Raw genomic sequence first — 23822 nt, 5'->3', positions numbered from 1 at the left:
AGAAAAAAATACACTAAAAAATAAATATAAATAAAAGCTTTTAAAAAGTAATTATATTGATAGAAATATATATAAAATTTAATAATAATATACTATCTGTAAGGTCAGTCGTGGCACAGGGGCATAAAGTGTGACTGTAAAACCTGACTGGTTACTGGTTACTAGTTACTGAGTGTTTTAACACTAGGCTCTCTGTCTACTCTTCTGTGTGCGGGATACAGAGTGAAGCTGATTTGATTTTTATTTTGAAACATTGTCAGCCTACCAGCTATCTTAACAGAAGTAATTATAAAGTAATTATTAACAGTAAAAATTTAAGTAATTGTTAATAAAAAAATAAGAGAAAAAAAGAGAAAATTAAAAATTACTTAAACAAAATAATAAAAAAAACCAAAATGTGGTGTCGTGGGACACCAGTTAGGAACGAAGTTCGACGAACGACGAGTCCTTCGGCTAATTTAGAATCGACACAAATTGCAAAAAAAGTCGTGCTCAATTTTATGTAGGTTTTCTTGATTTTTCTCTTAAATTTTGCTGATTTGTTTTTATTTAAGTACAAGAAAGTATTTAGAAAATTCAGTATTTTAGGAAATAATAAATTACTTAAAATAAAAAAAACATCGTAATTCAAATTATCAACTAAAAAAAGAAAGAGGGAGAAAGAGAAAGGTATTATACATTACTCGTCTGTGTATGCGACTGTCGCGCCTGCGCACGTCTCATTTAACGGTTTTATTCCACGCATTTTTCTTACGGTTTTACTATCACATTTTTTTCAGTTCGTTCACGCAGCGAAATCCCTATCCCTTCCAAGCCTGCCGTAAGGAACTTCGTTCCAATAAATAAATCCGCTTTACGGTGTATCCCACACATAGCGGGGTAGACAGAGGGAACCTAGTGTTAAGACACTCAGTTCCCCTCTTTCCTTCGAACTCTGGAGGCATTGCGTGTTGAGTTATTCCAACAAAATAATAAAATTAGAAAAAAATAATAATAAATTTATCAGATTTCTAAACGCAGCATACATTAATTACTTTATAATCTGACAACTGTCATTTAATCAACAAAATAAAAACTATAGTCGAGATTCATAGATAAATATAATCTAAATTCATATATAATTAAATATCATCTTAAGAGTAATAAAACATAATATTATTGACTATAATAAAAAAAGTAAATACCTAATTATATTAGATACATTTTATTGTACGAAGGCGCTCATATTTTAATGGTTTTTTTGGCCTGGGTTTCATGATTTTACTGGTTAGGTTAGGAACACTTGTGAAAACGGCAGAGAACGAAGTTAACCTTGGGATCATATCAATTCAGATTGGTACCGTCAGCACTTAATAAACTTATTGTTTATAAATATAAAGACATTCCAAGACATGTTGAACAATGAGTCGTTCAATAGAATTGCTTGTGGGTGAAACAAGAACCTTACACCGAATTGTTCCAATGCCTCCCGATGGGAGCTGTCTCTTCCATGCTTTTGCATATTCTTTGTTTGAGCGTTTTGATATACAACAAACTAATAAATTGCGCGAGACTATAGTAGAGTACGTATGTCGTAACTGGAATGATTTAAGTATCTACACTAGCGCTCGAAACGGGAATCCTTACTCTTCTAAAGAAGACATGCTTTGCTTAACTACGTACGGAGCTACTTCCGAAATAAAGGCTGCAGTAGATTTGTACAATATTAAGATAGAAGTGTATTATCACAATGGTGTCCTACTTGGTTTATTCGGCGAAGAGAAATGTCCTATGAAGCGCTTACTCTAAACTATGTTTTAAAAAGAGCAACTCTTGAGTTTCGTGCTATAGTAGCTTCCTATAGGAAAAGTACTTGTAATGGCCAAATTGAATAAAGAATATTTTGATTTTGATAACATTATAAACCTTCCTACTTATAATTTCTGTACAAAAAGTAATGATATCCCATCAAAAACATAAATGTAAAAAGAAAGCCAAGTTTCGTAATAAAACGTATGCTTTCAGCGATAAAAGAAGTGAGATGTAAATGTATGCCAAGTTCAATGGTCAGTCCTGAAATTTATTTTTAACAATATAAAATATTTTATAACAATTGAAAATGCCCATTCTTCTTACAACTTGGAGACTTCATTTATGTGTAATATCTGACTTGGCTAGTTTTAAATTAATTTACATCGATATTAATGAATGTATTCAAATTCTATTCTATTCTATTAAGATTCTATTGTAAATTCATATGAAAACTAGCCAAGTCAGATATTACACATAAATAAAGTCTCCAAGTTGTAAGAAGAATGGGCATTTTCAGTTGTTATAAAATATTTTATATTGTTAAAAATAAATTTCAGGACTGACCATTGAACTTGGCATACATTTACATCTCACTTCTTTTATCGCTGAAAGCATACGTTTTATTACGAAACTTGGCTTTCTTTTTACATTTATGTTTTTGATGGGATACATATATACTATTAAGTTGCTGTGTTAGTCAGTAAAAAGTATGTGAAATATTGTAAGCTAAATTGAACTACTTGCTAGTGTTCGAATGAGCTGAAATTTGGATTGCAACTTTAATTCTTATGATAATAAAATTACATATAATCAATATTATAATTTTTTTTGTACAGCCCACCTGATATGGATAGCAAGTGAAAGGGCTTGTTTTACACCATAAAAATACTTAGAAAGCTAATTTTTAACTGTTTATTTCTTATTATTAGTTGTGACAATAAATTCATATTGGTAAAATAATTATAATTTTTACAAAAAACCCGAATTCCGCCGGATTCCATAATCAGAACCTAACCAAACTCTCATCAAACTACCCTTGAAGTGTTTTCTATCCAATAAAAAAAGGATTATCAGAATTCAGGCCTAGGGTGCACCAAGGTTTCATTGCACGAGAGCGCTACACGAGCTAGAGCCGCCCCTAGCCCCCACTCGCTCATATTGCAAAACCTATTTATGAATGTCATTATTAGTGAATTTGATATAAAATTGTAGAGATATTCAAATTGTTTTACCTTATTTTAAAAAAGTATTTTCCCTTTTTTACTTAGAAATTTAAAATATTACAGCTCTAAGTTTATATTTCCAAGATTAAAATTATTAATTAAAAAATGATTATATTAAGCAATGTTAATGATGTGGCACCCCTATATATTGTGCATTTGAAATTTAATTTACTTTTATATTTATATAGATGAGGGCAGTCGAAGCGCAGGAGCCCAAAGTGTGACTATAAAACCGCCTGGTTGTGGGTTCGATTCCCACTCGAGGAGATTAAATATTTATTTAAAATTTATATTTCCATTTCATCGCTCTGGTGTCTAGGCAAAGCCCGGCATTGAGTTCTACCACTCAACACGCAATGCCTCCAGAGTTCAGCAGAGGGGAACGGAGTGTCTTAACACTACGTTCTCTCTGCCTACCCTACTGTGTGCGGGATACAGCGTGAAGCTGATTATATATATAATTATTTATTAGCATGAATTAATACTACAGCTATTGTGTGCACAAGTAAATAAATGTATTAAACATCCGTTATCTATTCATATAAACAAAATTGCAGTAACTGAGTGTCTGTGTGTGTATTTTTTCAAGTGCACACATGCATTTTCATTTAAACACCAACAAACGATTTTAAAAGTTTTATCTGTATGACTTTCTCTTTCTCCGGATTCTTTCCCAGAATCTCCGGTTGGTGAACCAATTTAATATATTCAGACTGGAACATAGACGGGGTTATGGAGCAACATATAGGCTACTTTTTATCCCAGTATTCCCCAAAAAAAAATTAAAAGGTAGTAAAGCCGCGAGTGGGCCGCTAGTAAATTATACTTTATTATAAGTATACTTACCTAAGAAAAATCTTAATAAGTCGTTGAGGGTCGTGAGTTCGATACCCTTTCGGATAAGCGTAAAACATTTTATTTGAGAACTATCAATATTTTTTTATTTTTGGCTTGCTTATCTGTTTATTTAAAATATAAATTTAATAAATAAATGTTAGTTATTGGTTCAATATCAACTGGGATGGAATGCAGTTAAATTTTTTTCAGTTTCTCTAACTGTTAAAATAGTCGCGGCGTTCAGCTCCACTAACGAATTCGGGAAAATAAAGAACTTAATGTTTTGACACTATGATCCGTTTGTTACTAAGCTACCCGGGAAACAGCATGTTCTTTTTTTTGTATATTCAACGCACCATTGTGGTGCCGTTCTATAATGTCAGACTGATTGTGAGGCGTCTGTCATTCCAGGATATAACAGATTCATGCTGAGGTCGTCGTGGCGCAGTAGCACATCGTGTGAGTGTAAACGCGGTTATCAGTTCAATCCCCAGACGGAAAAATTATTTTTTAAAAACCTGGTAAATGAAGCGTGGTTGAGTTACGCCACTCAAAACGCAATGTCTCCAAAATTGGGCGGAAAAGGAGCAAAAGAGTGTCTTGACACTAGTTCGTCTACTTACTCTCCAATGCGAGAAAAACGTGACTGAAAAAAAACGTGCTGCTAATCTTTGCCATTCTAATTAATATAGACTTAGGTATACTTAAATGATCTGTCGTTTATTTTTCAAGTTAGAAGGTAAGAACCAAAAGATCTTTATAAAGTCATATTTTGAGAATAAAACATTCACAACTGAAAATTGAAGCATAGCTTGTAATGCTAAACATTTTTAGTTTTCTTCGGTATGAGGACATCAGGCAATAATAAAATAGCATCTTTAATGTAAAAAATATCTATTAATATATTGAATGAGAAAATAAACTATTAATGTACAAATTATTTTAAATATACTCTTATAGATAATATAAAATTATAAATAAAAATAATATATTTTATATAGCAACATCGCTTATTGTAAATTTTCAAATATATTGGCAACATTTATATATGCCAGTCAGATTTACTTACTATATATTCATACATAACATGAAAATCTCTCAATAAACCAGTTAGCAGTGGCCGTCCTGGCCTTGGCTCAGACGCATTTTGCAAACCATATGATAGCAGGTCAAAATTTATCAATCTTTCATAATAAAAATTCTACTATAATAAACTTTTATTACTATTAAGCACAATGCAAAATCGTGAAATGTTATATATTTTTCTATTATTAAATCTCCTTGTGGTTATAAGTGGTTATAAATTGGAACAAGTGGTTGTTCTGAGCCGTCACAACATAAGGACTCCTTTGACTAAGAATTTGGAGCAGTTCTCTTCCAATCCCTGGCCTGAGTGGAAAGAAGCTGGAGTTTTAACTGACAAGGGAGCTAAATTAGAAGAAGATTTGGGTAAATATATTTCACGGTGGCTTCAAAAGGAAACCTTGTTTTCTGAAGATTGCCAAAACGACTCTATTTTCGTTTACTCCAATACTATACAAAGGACCAGAGAATCAGCAAAGGCGTTCGTAAAAGGTGCGTTTCCAATGTGCAATGTAACAGTTTATTCGATAAATTCTGACAAAATGGATCCTATTTTCAATCCTATTATACGTAACGATTCACTTATATTAAAAGATATTGTAATAAAAGAAATGGAGGCGGCTTTAGATAAATTAGAACTTAAAGAGTCTTATGATTTATTGGAGAAAATATTAGACCTTGAAAATTCTCCAGCGTGCAAGAATGATGGCATATGCAGTTTTGATGTAAGAGATAAAATTGTATACGAAGTCGGGGAAGAACCAGATTTAATTGGGCCTTTACAACAAGGAAATACAATAGTTGATTCATTTCTAATGAGTTACTACGAAGGTATGCCACCAGAAGACGTAGCTTGGGGTAAAATAAAAACAGATGAAAATTGGAAATTATTAACTAAAATCACGAAAGAAAATCAGAATTCACGATTCAATTTAACGGCCGCTGCCAAAGAAATTGCGAAACCAATAATTGGTTATATAAAAAATGTATTCATGAAAGGTTCTCCGAAATTCACCTTATTGCATGGACATGACGCGAATTTGAACTCTGTACTGTCAGCCGTAGGTTTTAAATATTATACACTACCAGATCAATACGAAACTACGCCTGTGGGGGGTAAATTAATGTTCGAAAAGTGGTCGCATGATAATGAATATTATTTGAAAGTTAGTTTTGTTTACCAAAAAACTGAACAATTAAGGGAAAATACGAAATTGTCTGAGGTAAATCCCCCAGGTTGGGTCGAACTGGAGATAACGGGATGTAGTAAAAACGAAAACGGTTTTTGCTTATGGAGTGACTTCATGAATATAATACGATCAAAATGAAATAGTAGTTTATTATTAGACAAATTATAATTTTGATAAGAAATGAGTTATTTTATTTAGTAATTCTTTAGCTTATCATATAAAATGACGTAAGTGAGATATAAAATGTTATGATCTCGATAAAATGGGAATAACATGACGAAATTGTTGATGTGAATAACAAACAACGTCGATTGTAAACGCGACGGCTGTTGGTTCGATTTTCACTAGGAATAATAAGTCATTTTCATTTCCTAGGTAGGCAGAGGGAACCCAGTGCTAAGATACTCCGTTCCCACTTTTTCCGCCGATTTCTGGAGGTATAGAGGTTGAGTGGCGAAATTCAACGCCGCACTTTGCCTCGACACCAGAGCGAAGTATTGAAAATATAAAATTTAAATAATCATTTCATTTCCTCGAGTGGGGATCGAACCCACAACCAGTCGCATTTACAGTCACACACTTGTGCCCTTACGGCACTATAGATGTCTATATCTATAAATGCTAAATAAAGCTTTCTGAATAAAATAAAAAAATTAAGACTTTTATTTCACACGTCCTTATAAAATAAAATTAAAAAAAAAACAAATGCAGTAAGTATAGTATTTCCAGTTTTCGTGTGTCTTATCTATATATATAAAATCGAAAGGTCACTCACTCATCACGAAATCTCAGAAACTACATGTGCTAGGAATCTCAAATTTTGCATAGGAGTTACTTATAGGACGTAGGTGCTCGCTAAGACGGGAATTTGCAATATTCGACTTCTAAGGGGTTGTTTTTGGGGTCGAGAATTTGTATGAAACTTCGTTACTATAAATGGAGTCTCAAATTTAGCATAGACGTCACTAGGACGTAGTCATGGAGACAGAAATTAATAATAACGTAGTTCACGCGGGTGTAACCGCGAGCGGGCCGCTAGTGATCTATAAAAATAGAGGATGTAGGTTTACGTGTTTTTGTAATTGTGTATCGTAATTCTTAAACGTATGAGCTGGTTTTGATTTTTTTTTTGTTGTTTGAAAGGCTTCAGGCTATATCCCACACTCAGCAGAGCAGGCAGAGGGAACCTATTGAAAAAACACTCCGTTCTCCACTTTCTGCCGAATTCTAGAGGCATTGCGTGTTGAGTGGCAGCTTTGCCTCGACACCACAGGGAAGAAATGGAAATATAAACGTAAACAAACAAATATTTCACTTCCTCGCGTGGGGATCGAACCCATAACCGTCGCATTTACCACCACGCCATACCACGGCACCACGACTGACTTCAACAATTTTATTCCTTCCATTATATAATATATATATATATAATAAGCTCTCCCTATTTTACGGCCTTGATTTTTACTTGTACCAAAACGTTGTCAGGAGATTACCGCGTGCACCTTTTTCGTAAATAATTGATTTTCTCATTACGTAGGTAACAATTCTGCCAAAAGAGAATATTTTACACAACCACCAGCTCGGCCAGATTAAGATGTAGTGGATTTGTGGTGTAATTATAAATTCTTATACAGAATTTTGTAATCTTGTTATTTAATTTACGAAATTCATGATTCATCAATGTCAAACATTTTCGCTTTGAATGATTGTTTGTTAAGAAAATAATGATTTAGGTTGGTAAATAATATTTGGCATTGGAAAAGTTTGTTACGAATATTTGACTTTCTTGTTTCTGTTATAGGTACTGTCAATTCATTAAAATTAGATTCATTTTTAAATATTGATGTTTCTTAAAAGTAGGTTTATTTAAATATTTCTCTCGATATTGTGCTTGAAAATATAATATCAAATTTATATGAATTGTACTTTAAAAAAAACGTTAAATATGTCAATATATACAATAGGCTACCTATAAAATTAGTTCGCATTTCCTGCAATATTTAAAAATATGTAGATACGTCATTGTTGCACCAAATGAACGATATTGTTTATACATTCAAAATATATATATTTTTATTAATTTATTAATACCTTTTTAAAGGAATATCATTTGTAGATGAAAAACATTATATATTTCCGATGTTTTATGTTATTTAACTAAATTTCATTTTGTTTTTGTTTCAGATACAGTTAATAAATTTCAAATTCGATTCGATTATATACCAGTGAAGTGTATGTTACTTTCAAGACTGGACTATACTCTATTCCATTAAAGGTGAGCGAGATTAAATTAATATAATTTTTATAATATTTATAAAAAATGTGCTTATAATGTATGGTATGTAAATATTTAAATTAAACACACGCCAAAACTTAAGAAATTATAAAACCGAAAAAGTTCTTTTTGGACGTTATTTTTTACATGAAATATCTTTGATATTAAATTTATTAATTATTATTGAGGCCAGTCATGGTGCAGGGCACAAAGTGTGCCTGTAAAAGCTACTGGTCGTGAGTTCAATCCCCACTAGAGAAAACAAAATATTTGCCATGTACAAACAACAGAGCGAAGCTATAAAAAACTTTCCCCAGTAAGAATCAATCATCGAGCTTACAATCTATAGACCACAACGCCCTTAGTAATATTAATAATCTCTGCCACACATCCCCGTTATAGGTAAACAGTGTTAATTGCGTGCAAACTAAGGACCACCATTTATTCGATTACGATCGCCTATAGCATAAATAAGGCGGTCCGTTGACAAAAGTGTATTGTCTACTTTATAATCGCACGGAACGGAACGGAACGGAACTGAGAGATAAGATTGGAACGGAATAGATATCATGGTCGCCCCAGTTTACTCCCGTTGAGCGTATTGTGGAGGTTTCTTTAGTAAAAGAGGAAGATATGGCTGAGTGTTTTGTATATTTGAGGGTGCTCTAGAATCAAAATGTTAGAATTTTAATAATATTTTTTGAGAGAATTGAAATTAAAATAGTTCATTCATCTGAGTAGGAATCGAACCCACAACTATCGCGTTTATCCACTACACCAAGACGAATTCAAATATGCATTTAAATTATTTTGTGGAATTAATTCACTCTTTTGATGCAGTTCAAATATTTTTGACTGGTTTTCGACGATTATGGTTTCAAATCCCACTTACTTCTTTTTAATAACCATAAAGTATAACTATAACTTTCTTTACCTCAATGAAATTTCCTCAATCAAATTAGTGTTGTATTAGTTATTTCCCGACTATTCAAAACGAATAATAACTAAATTTACTATAAATATATCCATTTCAATTCTATAATCGTATAAAGATATTTTTTTAAAATCGTATAAAGATACCGTCATCCACACCGTCCGTGGTCAGCTTTACGTGGACAATAAGCAGTATAAGCTTTCTTGTCTAAATTAATGTGTTGTTGAAGCAGATGCTCGACGCATCAGTGAATAACGCGAACAGTCCGTTCAGGTCGTAAATCGTAGCATGAGTAAAGATTCCGTTTAAAGGGAGTACTTGGAAAAATATACGAAAATTTAGCGGTGGTTTGTATTGTCTAAACAATTTTTTAACAGAACAACGGTTTTGTTTTGATCTTCAATATTTTTCCTGAATTATAAGAATGAGGCAAGAACAAGGTAAAATCTTATTTGATTTTTTGTTCTCTAGTGATAGAGAAGTGTTTTAACGATAATAATGATTATTAATTTCATTAAAATATTAACAAGCCACGCTAGTAGAGTTTTGATTCAGTACTTTTTACTTTATATTTTACTTCCTTTTCCAAGCACTACCGAATTAAATAATAGTTAATAAAATACAAAAGTTGTTATAAACCAGTTCCTAAGTTTTCTAACATATTAAAAAAGAAAAACAAAAGTATGTTACCGACTTTCAGTTCTTGTCGACTTACCTTCTTATGAAAAAACTTGTGAATGTTCGAAATTCCCAAGCAACTTGCACTAAGTTAAGTGCCCTACAAGACCTAAATAGGAATGTTATTTAGTTTTTTTTCTGAAACATTTATTTTACTAGCAGTTTCTTATTATTTTTTATTTTTTTGTACGTACATAAATATATATTTTTTTCAGCTTCTCGCAGTATCCTATATGTAGCAGAGTAGCGAGAGGAAGCCTAGTTTTAAAAACTTCTTTCTGCCAAATTCCTAGAAGGCAGAGCGAAGAAATTAAAATATTAAATATTTCATTTCTTCGAGTGGGAATCGAACTCACAATTTATCGTTTTTACAGTCCTTCGCTTTTACCGCGCCCCCGAGGCCTTAATTCATTATAAATATCATATACTTATAAAATTTATAAATAATTAAGGATTGTGACTGTAACGCGACGGTTGTGGGTTCGATCCCCACTCGAATATTATCAAAATTACAATAACAACTGTGCAATCAATAATTAACAGTACTTACTCCTACAAATGCTACAATGAGACCTAAAGTAGGTCAAAACTGTCATAAAATAATATTTAAAATGAAGAAAAGATGCACATGTGAAAACATGCATATTTGCACATTTTTATTTATACAAAATAATTTCTTAGGTAGTACTTAAATATGACCTGAGACAGCGAGTCCAACCAAGGTTGGCGCCACTAGAATTTGGCACTATAAACCATTTTAAATTCAAATAACGCCTGTATAGTTTAAATGGCTAAAATCTTTTCTTGTATAAAAGTAGAGAAGTTACACAATAATTAGTAAAAATTACTTTGAAAAATAAGTAAAATTTACTTTCAAACTAGGTATACTTATATGCACTCGTTAACACTAAATTAAAAAAAAATGTATATTTCATTATTTCAAATAAAAGAAAATGGACAAATTATAAGTGAAATTTTTGATAATTTATTAAAAATTGAAATATAAATTTTCAGATTTACCTTTTCTCTTTAGTCATAGTTAAATAAAATAGATAATACATCCACAATTTTATAGGATTCGAACCCATAGCTATATTAGTCATGTACAGTGCAAACGTCAATGCACATCAAATTTATCGTTCCATTGCCCTTGCTATTTGTAGAACCATATCAACATTTCTAAGAAAGCATGAAACGTATACGTACAAACGGAAACACCTATATAATAAATCAGCTTCACGCTGTATCCCGCATACAGCAGGATAGGCAGAGGGAACCTAGTATTATTAATACTATTAGTGTTAAAACACTCCGTTCCCCACTTTCCGCCGAATGTTTCGAGGCATTGCATGTTGAGTGGTAGAACTCAAGGCCGGGCTTTTGCCTTGGTGCCAGAGTGAGGAAATGATTTTCATTAATTAATAAATAATAATAATTCAAACCCCCGAGTGGGTAATTAGGTCACACCCTCGTCTCTCTGCACCGCTACGACATTACAGAAATATTGGAACATGGAATAGTGAAGCGATTCCAGCAGTAGCAATTGATTGATTGACACGAGTACAGCTATACCTCTAAAATAATACCATGTTTCTTAACCATTCTCCAGAACTCTTGTATGAGACGGACTCTATTTTTGGAGCAAACAAACGGATCGTGCTGAGATCAAAACAAGTTTAAGATCGGAATTTCGCATCGGAAATCTTATTTAGTCGTTATATAGACAGACCGACGTTGTAATATAAAGCCGTGGTAATATTTACTTTGGTATAAATAAACATCTTAATCTTTTATTACAATGTTCTATAATATTTTATAAAGAAAAATTTGCAAAAAAAATACGTAGAGTTTTCCTAGAACTTTCATAAATAATAATAAAATTTCTCTTTTACTTTTCAGAAATTTTAAAAACATTATTTTTTAGATAAATAATAGATATTAAATAATGGAACCCAAAGGTTCGCTGTTTTTGTCTATCTCCGTCGGGGAAATAATTAAAAACCATATTTGAAGTTATATTTTTTTTAGTATTATATATATTTGATAATTTTATTTAACCATCACATAAAAAAATGCTATAATATAGAAAGTTGGATTAACATTCGTGTTATTAGTATATACCTTCTACCTAAGCTACACGGGTTTTAAGTGAATCAGCGTGAAACAGTTTTTTTTTATTAATCATTCTATTTAAATAGATCACGTTATAGTGTGGAAGTATCTAGAACATCCAGCACTATCCACATTCACTAGTAGGAGTCCATCTAGCTAGTTCATTATAATTAAAAAATATATATCGATACTGCCTTTTAACATACGTATAATGAGAAATGATTAGAATCCAAGAGAGACTACTATTTAAATAAAAAATCTCGATGATTTTTTTCTATTATTTTTTTCTCCACTATGGATGAGTATTTATTTGAAAAATGATGATTGTGTATTCAAATCTCTTCCTCATTCGAGGAATGGTTTTATAAAGCAAGTCCTAACAATGTAGGGGAGTATTCGTAACAATATTTGAGGTTAATCAAAAATCGGAACTTTTGGCCCCGCTCTCCCCTACTCTACATTGCTTAGGAGAATTTAAACCAGCATTTCTTATTTATAGTTTCTCTTTGTACACTTCTTAAATAGTAAATAATACCTATTTGTACTTCCATCTGCATCAATTTTTGACACCAGAGTCAGAAGTCAAGTTACTCTAGAAGACATCGACTTGTAGTTCATTTAAAATTTTCTTTAATTTTTAAATGGCTGATTTATAGATTTATATTTTTTTAATATATAATCAACTTTTCGGCATATAGCATTGTAGACTGAGGGAACCTAGTGTTAAGACGCTTCGTTCCCAACTTCTCGCTTAGTGTTCTCTCCCACTTCCGTTGAGTGACAGAACTCAACACCTAACCTAGCTATTTTCATTTTTAAAAACACTACACTTTTTATTTAATAACTCCATTAAAATCTTTTATATACAATTGTGTACCAGCAACATAATTCCAAAATGTGGTTCCAATTACACTGGTCAAACATTAAATGTGGTTAGAGATAGAGAGATACACGAAACTAATTTTCTCGTTCGCATCAGCAATATAAAGTATGAAATTTTAGGTATTGAAAATTCAGCTGGCAGACGCCAAATAGCTGTGATACGAGCCATTCAGCGAGGCTTATAAAGGACGGCTCGGATTTGCCGTACCAGATATATTTTTGAATATGTCTCCTGAGAATACAGCGTCGATACTGGGTTAATATTTGATATTATGTTTGGATTTAATATATTTTGCTTACTTTTTTTTAATATTATCCAGCTTCAGCTTCACGCTATCCCGTACAAAGCAGGATAAGCAGAGGGAACCTAGTGTTAAGTTACTGTTTCCCATTTTCCGTCGAATTCACGGCGTGTTGAGTGGTGGAACTCTAACTCTGTCACGTTGTACCCCTGCGCCACTACTGGCCTCAAATCTTATGCAAATGTAAAATATAATTCATTTTACCAGAAAAGCTTATAGAGAGATTGCGAAATTGGAACACGATTGTACCCTCGGCTTCAACTTGGCTTCAGTTGATATCTAATATTTACTTTATGGCAACACAAGATATTACTATATTTATAGTCTAAACATATAGTAAAATGAGGATTCTCTTTGGATATAAAGTTGGGTAAATACTTATATTATACTGTAATAATGAAAGAACTTGTGTAGTAGAGCTTTAAGTTGCCCGACGTTTTAGTTATTTTTCTAATTACTTTTGACGGGTTTTAGTCTATTTTCAGGCAATTCTATTCATTCTGAATATCAATAGTTTAATATATGAGGTTAGGTTTTCGTAACCGTGTACAAAATGTAATCCTTATAGATTCGTTTAATCTGTGGGTATGCCACAGCCGCTTTATTCCGAAACTATTACAGTAACATAGTTGGAACTTGATAAATACATATTATATTCTGTGAAACATGTACATTTTTTAAACAAATATAAAAAAAACTAGCCGTAGTTCTCCATTTGGGAAACTAAGCTTTTTTTTCATCAATCACAAGAACAATAGAAAGCTCTTGAAGATTTTTTACTATAAAATACAATACAACTCGGACAGTTTTAACGTAATTAAATTATACAAAATATATTCGTTTCTTTTTATACTGAAATGTATTTTTTTCTCCGTGACAATCCCATAATATACAATTGTACACATGTCTCCATGCTGCGGGAACCTTTTATCCAAATTCTTTTCCTTTTCGTCACACCCCTCCCTATCACAGTGACCTATAAGACCAGTAATTCGCGTCATTTCGTGGATATACTTTTGCTGGAATGTTGCCATATATTAAGAAAACAGTGCGGCCTTGGACCCAAGAATTCTGATTTTAAACGCCATGTTTAACTAAATGATAACGTCATGTACGATTTCTTAGCCGATTTGTAGAAATAACATTATGGAGATACCGCTAATATAAGAGGATAAGCAAAATAAGCAAGAAATAGAACGTATACTAAACCTGAAATAATATAACTAATAATAACATATTAGTATTGTGTTTTTTTTTTGGTTTCACGCTATATCTAGTGTAAAGACACTCTTTTCCCGTTAAAACACTTCTGTTCCCAACTTTCCGACAAATTTTAGAGGCATTGCGTGATAAATGGCGAAACTCAACACCAGTATTTGCGCTCAGCGCTTAATTGAGGACACTAGCGTTTTAATAGGAACGGAATGAAATAACACTAAGTTTCCCGGTTCCCTCTGCCTATTCTGCAATGCGAGGTTCAACGCACTTTGTTATAGATTTACTAAAAAGAAATAAAACAAATATTGCCATGATATGAATTTGACCCCAAACAAACCAGAACAAGTACAATCTCTCAATGGAATCTCCAACCAATTTCTTCTTGACTGTATTGGAAAGTCTCAAAAAATTTTAGATAGTAAGAAACTCTTAGTGAGTAATTAAATACTGTCCCCAGCTCAGCAAACTGCGGCGGAAACTTCTGGAATTATTTAAAACTCAACTGCGGGTATAAAAAAAAGTTTGTGCATTTTTTTTGCGATTCTCTAAAATTTCCAGCCCTCGTTATTGTTATCACACGTATTAAAAAGTCTGTAAATGAACGCGTTAATGGGTCATTCTACTAAATATACTTTTCAGTGGATTCTAATGGACAAATAATTATAAGGTGACCTTTTTTGTGTTGTTTTACAATTTTCTAATATGGACAAAAATGTTTTTTTATTTATATGTGATTGTATTATTATAATTAATAAAGAAATCGGTCAAGGGCGAATCGGACTCGCCAATCGAGATTTCCGTACCAATTTCAGGATTATAGGTCAACGAGAAGAACTTATAAAAGTTCGCAAAATTAAACTTGCATGCACTTATTTTGTATGAAATAAATTGCAATTATAAATTTGTAGTAGTTTTTAGTCGTAATTTAATAAATTCCCCTTTTTTCACATACCGATTCTTTTTTTTTTCTTTTCCCCCTTTTTCCTTTATTTGTATTATACGTTCACATGCCAAATTACATGTTTCATTATAATTGAAAAAAGTAAAGTATGCGGCGGTCGTCAATAATTTTCTATGAAATGAACTACAAATATAAACTTGCAATAGTTTTATTTCTATAAAATGTATCTAAGGTTTCACTTTTCGAATTCCTTTCTTTATTTGTATAATAAGTTGTCACTTCATAATTCAAATCATTAAAACTTCTCTGAAACCTCGTACCCACCCAAAATAATAACCAAAACACTCATCCACTACATGACAACAGATCATATAAGCATATTGAACTCATTAAGGCCATACCGTAGCAAAACGTGGCCATAACCCGACCATAGCATCCCGATGAATATAACATGCAAATGGAAATGAAAATTTCATTTTATCACAAAACTGGTGCGAGGTCCGGGAGGAAAGCCGCAGCAAACTATGAGCATCACGGAAGCTGTGGAGATAAGAGCCGTGTCTGTGTTACAGGAAAGTTTGTATACTGTTTAGTTAGGTAGAGTGCTTTAATAAGTCATTATTCTGAATCCTAATACATATTGTATGGAACAGCTGGAAGAGGCGGCCATTAATGGCGCAGGGGTTAAGAGTGTGGCTGTAACGCAACGATTGTCAGTTCGATCCCCGCACGAGGGAATGAATTATTATTTCTTAATATTTTCATTTCTTCGCTGTAGCACCAAGGCAAAAGCCCGGCGTTAAGTTCCGCCGTTCAACACGCGGGAAATGGAGTATCTTAATATTCCCTCTATTTTTAGTGTTTTTTTTAATCTTTTATTGTTTTGTTGTCCAAGGAGAAAGCCACACTAAACTATGAGCATCACGGAAGCTGGAGATAAGAACCATGTCAGTGTTTCACTAAAGTTTATATACTATTTAGATATGTAGAGTGCTTTAATAAGTTATTATGCTAATTCCTAATGCATCTTGTATGGAACAGCTTGAAGAGAATATTACATTGTTTATGTTGTATTGTTTTGTTGTTAAATTAGGTAGATTTTGATTGAGGTTGGCAGTTGAATGGAGGGTATGTGAATAATAATAACAAGTGAGTAGTAATAAGTAAATGTGACAGGGAGTGTGTTCGGTCTCTGCCTTTGGGTTCGATATCCACTCGAGGTAATTATATATTAAATGTTGGTTATTATATTTAATTTCTTTGTTCTGATATCGATGGAAGCCGTGGCGTTAAGTTCGGTCTCACATGCAATGTGTCAAGAATTTTTCTTAAAGTGAGGAACGTAGTGTCTTAAGTCTACGTTCCTTCTGCCTACCTTGCTATAAGCGATACAGTTTGAGGTTGAAAAAAAGTTTAATCTTATAATTAACTTGTAGTTCATGCGAATTAAAGTGGAAGTTGTAAAAATAGTTATACTCGTATTTATACAAAGCTGCACTGCAAACATGAATAAACTTTATTTTTATATAAGAAATATGTTCCACAGTACAAAAATGTTTGCGAAAAGAAAATACAAACAGTGAACCTACGTTCTCTATAAAAATAACGCAATGCGCTCTACTTAGATATAAGAAATTATAAAAACATATATTTTCTATTTAGTTCCATTCACAATATATATGAAACATTTTTATTTCTTCATAGAAAACTTCATAGAAATTAATATATTTTTATTTTTTTCCAACTTCACGCTAAATCCCGAAGGGTGGTCAAGGGAAACCTAGTGCTGAGACACTCCGTTCTCAACTTACCTTCGAATTTTCGAGACGTAATTCAACGCCGCGCTTTTGCCTTGGTGTCAGAGGGAAAAAATAAAATTCCGCGCAGTGGGAATCGAACCCACGGCTGTCGCACGCTTATGCCTCTTTGCCAGGACGGCCTTAACTAATAATCTGTAGCTTTTATTTTGCTTACTAGCATACCTCGCGTGATGTCAAAGTTTTCATTGATTATAACTTTTGCTGTCGCTTAGTAAGTGACATTCCAATTACTATAACTATCGTTCACGTAAATGGAATCGTAGATTTTTTAATTGCTTGACGATGTATCCCGTACCTAGCAAGGCAGAGGGAACCTAGGAACTTAGTGTTAAGTCACTCCGTTCCCATTTAGATACTTTCGTTCCACACTTCCCGCTAAATTCTGGAGACATTGGTTGAGCGCTTATCACGTTTTAAAATTATTTTCTGTTGTTTCCAACGGAAATTTTAAATTTAAATATTAAGTAGTAACTAGCAATCTTCTGAAACGAACGACCTTAGGTAATGTTAAATCGACAACCGGGATCGAGTACTTAAGTGCTGCACGTATGCACCCTCATCAATATCTGACTGGGATTCGCAGAATTTACTTAAGAAAATCTAAGTAACAAATATTGGAAACATTTTAAGTAATTCTGGGACAAATATAAGAGTGATATATTTATATTTGTATTGTAATATATTTATATTTGTATATTTTTTTAACTTCACGCTGTATCCATAATATAGCAGGGTAGGTCTAGGGAACCTGGGAACCTAGTATTAAGAGATTTCGTTGTCATTAAGACACTTCCGTTCCATGCAATTCTACCAAATTTGGGGGGTCTTGCGTTTTGAATGGCAAAACTAAAAGCTCCTTGCCTGGTTACCAGAGCTACCAGAGAGGAAATAAAACAAATTAAATACTTAATTTTCTCGCGTGGGAACTGAACCCACAACCTGTCACGTAAATTGTGATCCTGCATTAAGACTGGCCTCAAAACTTTAATTATATGAAAATCTATTTGAATTTGTTTTATCGTAAAATTATTTACCTAACAATGCTATTGTTAATCAGATGACTTTATAATTCTAAAGCAGGCATTGTAATGAGAACGAAATATTTCAATCAAATCATTCACCTTGAGAAATTGGATTGGAAGACAAAAGATCAAAGTCTCTCAATCTATTTGTTATACTTGAAGTGTTTCAATTTTATGTCGCCCCAGAAATTTAGGCTAAAAGCAAGAATTCCAGAAATATGTCCTGAAGATTGGAAGAGATGAGAGACGGAATCCTATCAAAAAATGTGCTCCAAATACTATACAAGTATAAAATAATTGTGTACCATATTTTTTTTAAATATCTAAACAGATCTTAAAAAATCTGTTCAGATATTTAAAAGTATTTGTTAAAATTTCTCAAACTTATTTTATATTATGATTAAGTTTAGAACATTAATAGTGCTGCTAAAGCTACAATAGATTTAAAGATAGAAAAAGGAAAAATCTACTTTCTTACAAGTAATGGCGCAAAAAAAGATACAGAATCTTTCCTTTTCTTTCTGATCTACCGACATTGATCGCCTGTGACACAAAATGAACACATTTCCGCCTGAAACTCTAATAGTTGACAGAAACGTAATGGCGTGGAAAAATATATGCAAGCCTTATTTAAATACTTATTCTTTTTTAAGGATAATTTTATTAGTGTTCCATCATTTCTCAAGACTAATACTTCGAGTAACTGGAAAATTATTATGATTTATGTAATGAATAGCATTTCTTATTTAACTTGATTATAACAGTAAATTGTGACAGATTTTTCTTAATTCTTGCAAAATCTGAATTTTAATGATTTTGTTAATTATTATTTTATACTTTTTAACCGAATTTAAAGTAGAAAAATAAAGTTTTAATCGTATAATTTATGGTCAAAAACTTCCAATAAAACTCATTATATTTTTCTATCGTTAAAATTGTAAAGAAACTCAATTTAAAGATTGAGAAGCGGCGTGATTGCGTTTTTATAACAAAAACACTTTACGAAAGGCCCATTGAAAGTGTACAATGAAAAAATTAATAACAGAGAGTATTCCTTTACAAACACTAAAAGAGATCGTCCCTCTTTTAGTTATTATTTTCATAAAATTCTGTAATTATAATCTATTTTAATGGACTTAATAAATATAAGCTAAGACCTAATGTTGGATATTCCTGCGTAGATTTCACGGTTTTAGCTATTTCATAATTTTCTGTTTTATGGATATGTCCAGAATATTTTCTTTTATTCTTTATGTACTTGAGGAAGCTTAAATTATGGAAGATTAAATAAACCTTCCTCTAGAATCACTCTGCATTTTAGTGAAACCAGCAAAGTTCGTGATGTAGTTAAAAGCGCGGTTCGAAGTAACTTTGTTTTATACTATGTAAACATGTTATAGCTAATGTAACAGCCTTTTAGTATTTTACAGACATAAATATTTTTAATATTAAAATTTCAAGGATAACAAGCAAAGGGGTAATAATAAAAATACAAAAATAATTAAGACACGCATGTAGATAATAAATTGTCAAGTAAGATTTAGAGATTGAATTTTATCTCGAATGAACATAGAAATTGGCACTTATATAAATAAATAAATCAGCTTCACGCTGTATCCCGCACACAGCAGGGTAGGCAGAGGGAACCTAGTGTTAAGACAACACTCTGTTCCCCACTTTTTGCCGAATTTTGGAGGCATTACGTGTTGAGGGGCAGAACTCAACGCCGCGCTTTGCCTCGACACCAGAGCGAAGAAATGGAAATATAAACGTAAATAAATATTTCACTTCCTCGAGTGGGGATCGAACCCACAACCGTCGCGTTACAGTCACACCCTTGTGCCGCTGCGCCACTACGGCCTCAATACTTATATACCCATTCGTTTGTCGACAAAGTCGGGAACGACGTATAACTTATCATTTAACTTGGCTGTCATTTCTCATTAATGTTTGAGATAGGGTAAACATTTTCTTTTATATAAATTAAATACAAAATTAATTATATTTTAAATAATATTCTCCAACAAGGTCAAGGTAAAAGCGGGATCAATTTTAAAAACACGTGTTCGGTGCCATGGTAAATATCAATAATCCATGTTTATATTTCTTTTAAAGAAATGTTTACATTCAATACTAATTAATTTACCATACCTGATTACTGTAAGTTATGGCTGTTTAATGTTTATAGCTTTATGAGTTACTGAAACAATGGAAAATAACCAGATTTGAAGGAAATCCAATCGCTGTGAAACAATATTATTTTTTCAGCTCATGATGTATCGCACTTACATATAGCAGGGTAAGCAGAGGGAATCTAGTGTCATGATATTCCCTTCCCAACTTTCTCCCGAATTTTCGGTAATTCGGCGGAAAAGCTCCAGAATTTGGTGGAATATGTGGAACGAAGTGTAACACTATGTTGCCTCTGCCTACTGTGCTGTGTGCGGGATACAGAATACAAAATGAACGCTAAAAACATTATTGTGCTAACCCGCAGATACAACTAAGCAGGTAAAAAACAAAATAAATATAACAAAATATATACAACGTCAATTCTCTAACACTTCTTAGAACCAATTTTCTTTACTATATCTTTATATGAGTTATAGCGCCATTTTACTATTTTATTGAGAAAATTTAAAAACTGGAACACCATTATTTTGGGAAAATTGCCAACAATAGTAGAAAACGTTTTGCATGCACATTTATTGTTATTGTTTTAGAATTTAACTACACTATTCTTGCTTTCCTTTTAAAATATAAGGAGTTCTAAAGAGCAATCGAAATGAATAGTACCTAATGAGCTACATTCAAACGGCAACTTGAAAATAGTCTTTCCTGAAATATCTAGTGAGGTGATCGTGGCACAGGGGCTCATGGCTGTGACTATAACGCGATGGTCGTGGGATCGATCCCCATTCGGGGGAATAAATTATTATTTATTAATTAATATTTTCATTTCTATGCCCTGGCACCAATGCGATAGGTATAAAGCGTGAAGCTATGTATGTATGCCACTCTCGAAAAATTAGGCGGAAAGTGGTGAACGGAGTGTTTTAACACTAGGTTTTTTCTGCTTGCGTTACTGTGTGCGGGATACCGCGGGAAGCTGATTTAATATATTTTAATTTTGAAATGTCTAGATTCTCTATAAGTATTGGTGGAGTATGATCTCACGGCTTAGGAATGCTTTCTGTGCGTACTTAAGTATCTATATTTGGATCGATAGGCATTGTGGATTTGACCTTGAAATATTCTACTTATATATACTATATGTTGGAGCTTTTTTTTGCTTCATGCACATGGCAGAGAAGGCAGAGGAACCTGGGAACCTAGTGTTAAAAATCTCTGATGATGATCCCATTAAGATACTTCCGTTCCTCACTTTCCACCGAGGTCTACAGGCATTGCGTTTTCAATAACATATCTCAATGAAGCGTTTTACCCCGAAATCAGAGCGAAAAAATTAAAATATCAGATATTTCATTCCCTCGAATAGGAATCGAACCCTGTCGCGTTTACAGTACAATATTTGAACCTATGCGCCACGACTGGCCTCAACTGAAATAATATAATGTAACAAGTGTGCAGAAACTTTTGAAATAAATGTACTGTATTTCCCAGGCGTTCCAGTTAAAGCCAGGAATCAGGCCACAGCCCTTAGCGAGCATCTTTTATGAGTACGCCCTCTGCGTTTTCATTGTGTGTATTCTGATGAGGCATGAAATAGATAAATATTAAATATGAATATCAGATAGGGTTGTACGCACTGTGGCATAAACTGACAAGGGTAAGAAGCTACGTTATTGCCTATTTCGATTTAAAAGTATAATAACTAATACTAAAATTAGCTATATTAGTTACTAAATCTATCGTTAAATTGTAATCTTAGGCTAGTGGTAGCGTAGGGCGCAAGAATGCGATTGTAACGACAGGTTGTGAGTTCGATTCCCAATTGAGGAAATGAAATATTTAATAGTGTTACTACCTCGCTCTGAAATCGAGGCAAAGCGTGCCATGCCTTCAGAAGTACAGGTCCAGGGTTTTCAACTCCGGGTTCCCAGGTTCCCTGTACTTACCCTGCTATGTGTGGAATAAAAAAAATACTATATTGTTATTTAAATATGTTAGTATTATTTTGATTTATTTTAATTTACTTAGATATAGTTTTATCACCTGTGGCATTCAGGTACCTAGCTCGTGACAGTCTAACCAACTTTATTGTTAACTAGGTACAAAGATACTCAGTACACTCATATACATACAATATACTTAGAATTACTGACCAATTTTGATGGTGTTTTAACCATTGGTAAATTATTGTTCAATCTTGTTACGCTTGCGTGTTATTACAAAATTAGGGTTAGGATTTTTAATAAAAATCTCCCGGTTTTTAGGGTTATATATAATACAGGAAGAAGAGATCATTTTGTTCAAGCAACAGCTCGTCTGTCTGTCTGCAAAGACCTTCTATATCAGGAAAAATAGTATTTTCAAACTAAAAATGGTTCTTCCGTTTAACATAGAATTATGAAAATTGGCAGATATCATCTACAGGTAGTACTAGTTCAGGAAAAATCTGAAAGCTATACATTTGTAACTATAAATTTGTTCGATAAGAATAATGAAAGAAAATTAAAGTTCCGTGGGGTTCTCTAGGCTTCAAGAATGTAATATTTCCACGCGACGCTGTGCGGTACGACTTTAGTAGGCATTTGAGATGCCTTTAATTTTAACTTGACCGCAATACCTGTACTTCATGAAGCAACTGTTTGTGCATACCACAAACTTGGTCATAACTGTCGGGGAAACGTTGTATATTGTTTTGAATGAAAAATATAGTTTCTTATTCTTTTTGGAGGTACCTCAAAAGAAAAAAACTGGACCCCTTTGTTGTCCGTCTGTCCGTTGTCCGTTTATCTCGAGATTGCGAGGATGACATCATCATGTCATCTTGACAGTTTGACATCCTGGAATTGGTACAGAATCCTCGGAATGCGAGTTCGACTCGCATTTATGGTGTGGATGATTACAAAACATTTCAAATATCTCCAATTTCATAAAATCCAAAAAAAAAAATATTTAAAAAAAAATACTTTAAATCCTAAAAAAGGGGTAGGCGTACAACAGAAACATAAACTAGACATCACCTTTACACTGTTTATCTACCGCGGCCGTTACCAAGATTCATGGCGGTTTCAGCTCATGCCAAACTTTCTAACAAAATGTGCACCCGATAAATCAAGCATCATAACAATTGTTTCTACGTCAGCCTGTACGCGTTCCGTGTAAATTGCTGAGGAAAAACTGTTTGGCCCTGAACGACTCTGGTCGGTGGAATTAGACTATACTAAAAATATGTACTTGCTGTAATGAACTCATCTTTATCTAAAGAAGTTGGTTGTTGAATATTTTTTTATATGAAAGTCCGGGTGAGACCGGGTGAAGGGGCACAAGCGTGTGACGCAACAGTTCTCGGTTCGATTCCCGCTCGGGGGAGTGAAATATTAAATATTCTAATTTCTTCTGGTAACCAGTTAAAGTGCGGCGTTGG

The 23822-nt window shown here is 33.0% G+C and overlaps 1 long non-coding RNA gene across 1 annotated transcript in view; it reads left to right on the top strand.

Moving 5' to 3' along the window:
• LOC146531543 (uncharacterized) overlaps positions 1-23822 on the top strand; it is a 51593-nt gene that overhangs the window by 9756 nt on the left and 18015 nt on the right. Inside the window, exon 2 of the long non-coding RNA XR_014878775.1 lies at positions 8309-8399. This is a non-coding gene — a long non-coding RNA (uncharacterized LOC146531543). The remainder of the gene's footprint in view (positions 1-8308; positions 8400-23822) is intronic.

Source organism: Heliconius melpomene, chromosome 15 (genome assembly GCF_056956725.1).
Source record: "Heliconius melpomene rosina isolate 202511_hmr_F chromosome 15, ASM5695672v1, whole genome shotgun sequence".
Lineage (NCBI taxonomy): Eukaryota > Metazoa > Arthropoda > Insecta > Lepidoptera > Nymphalidae > Heliconius > Heliconius melpomene.
This window is presented reverse-complemented; position numbering and strand designations above follow the sequence as displayed.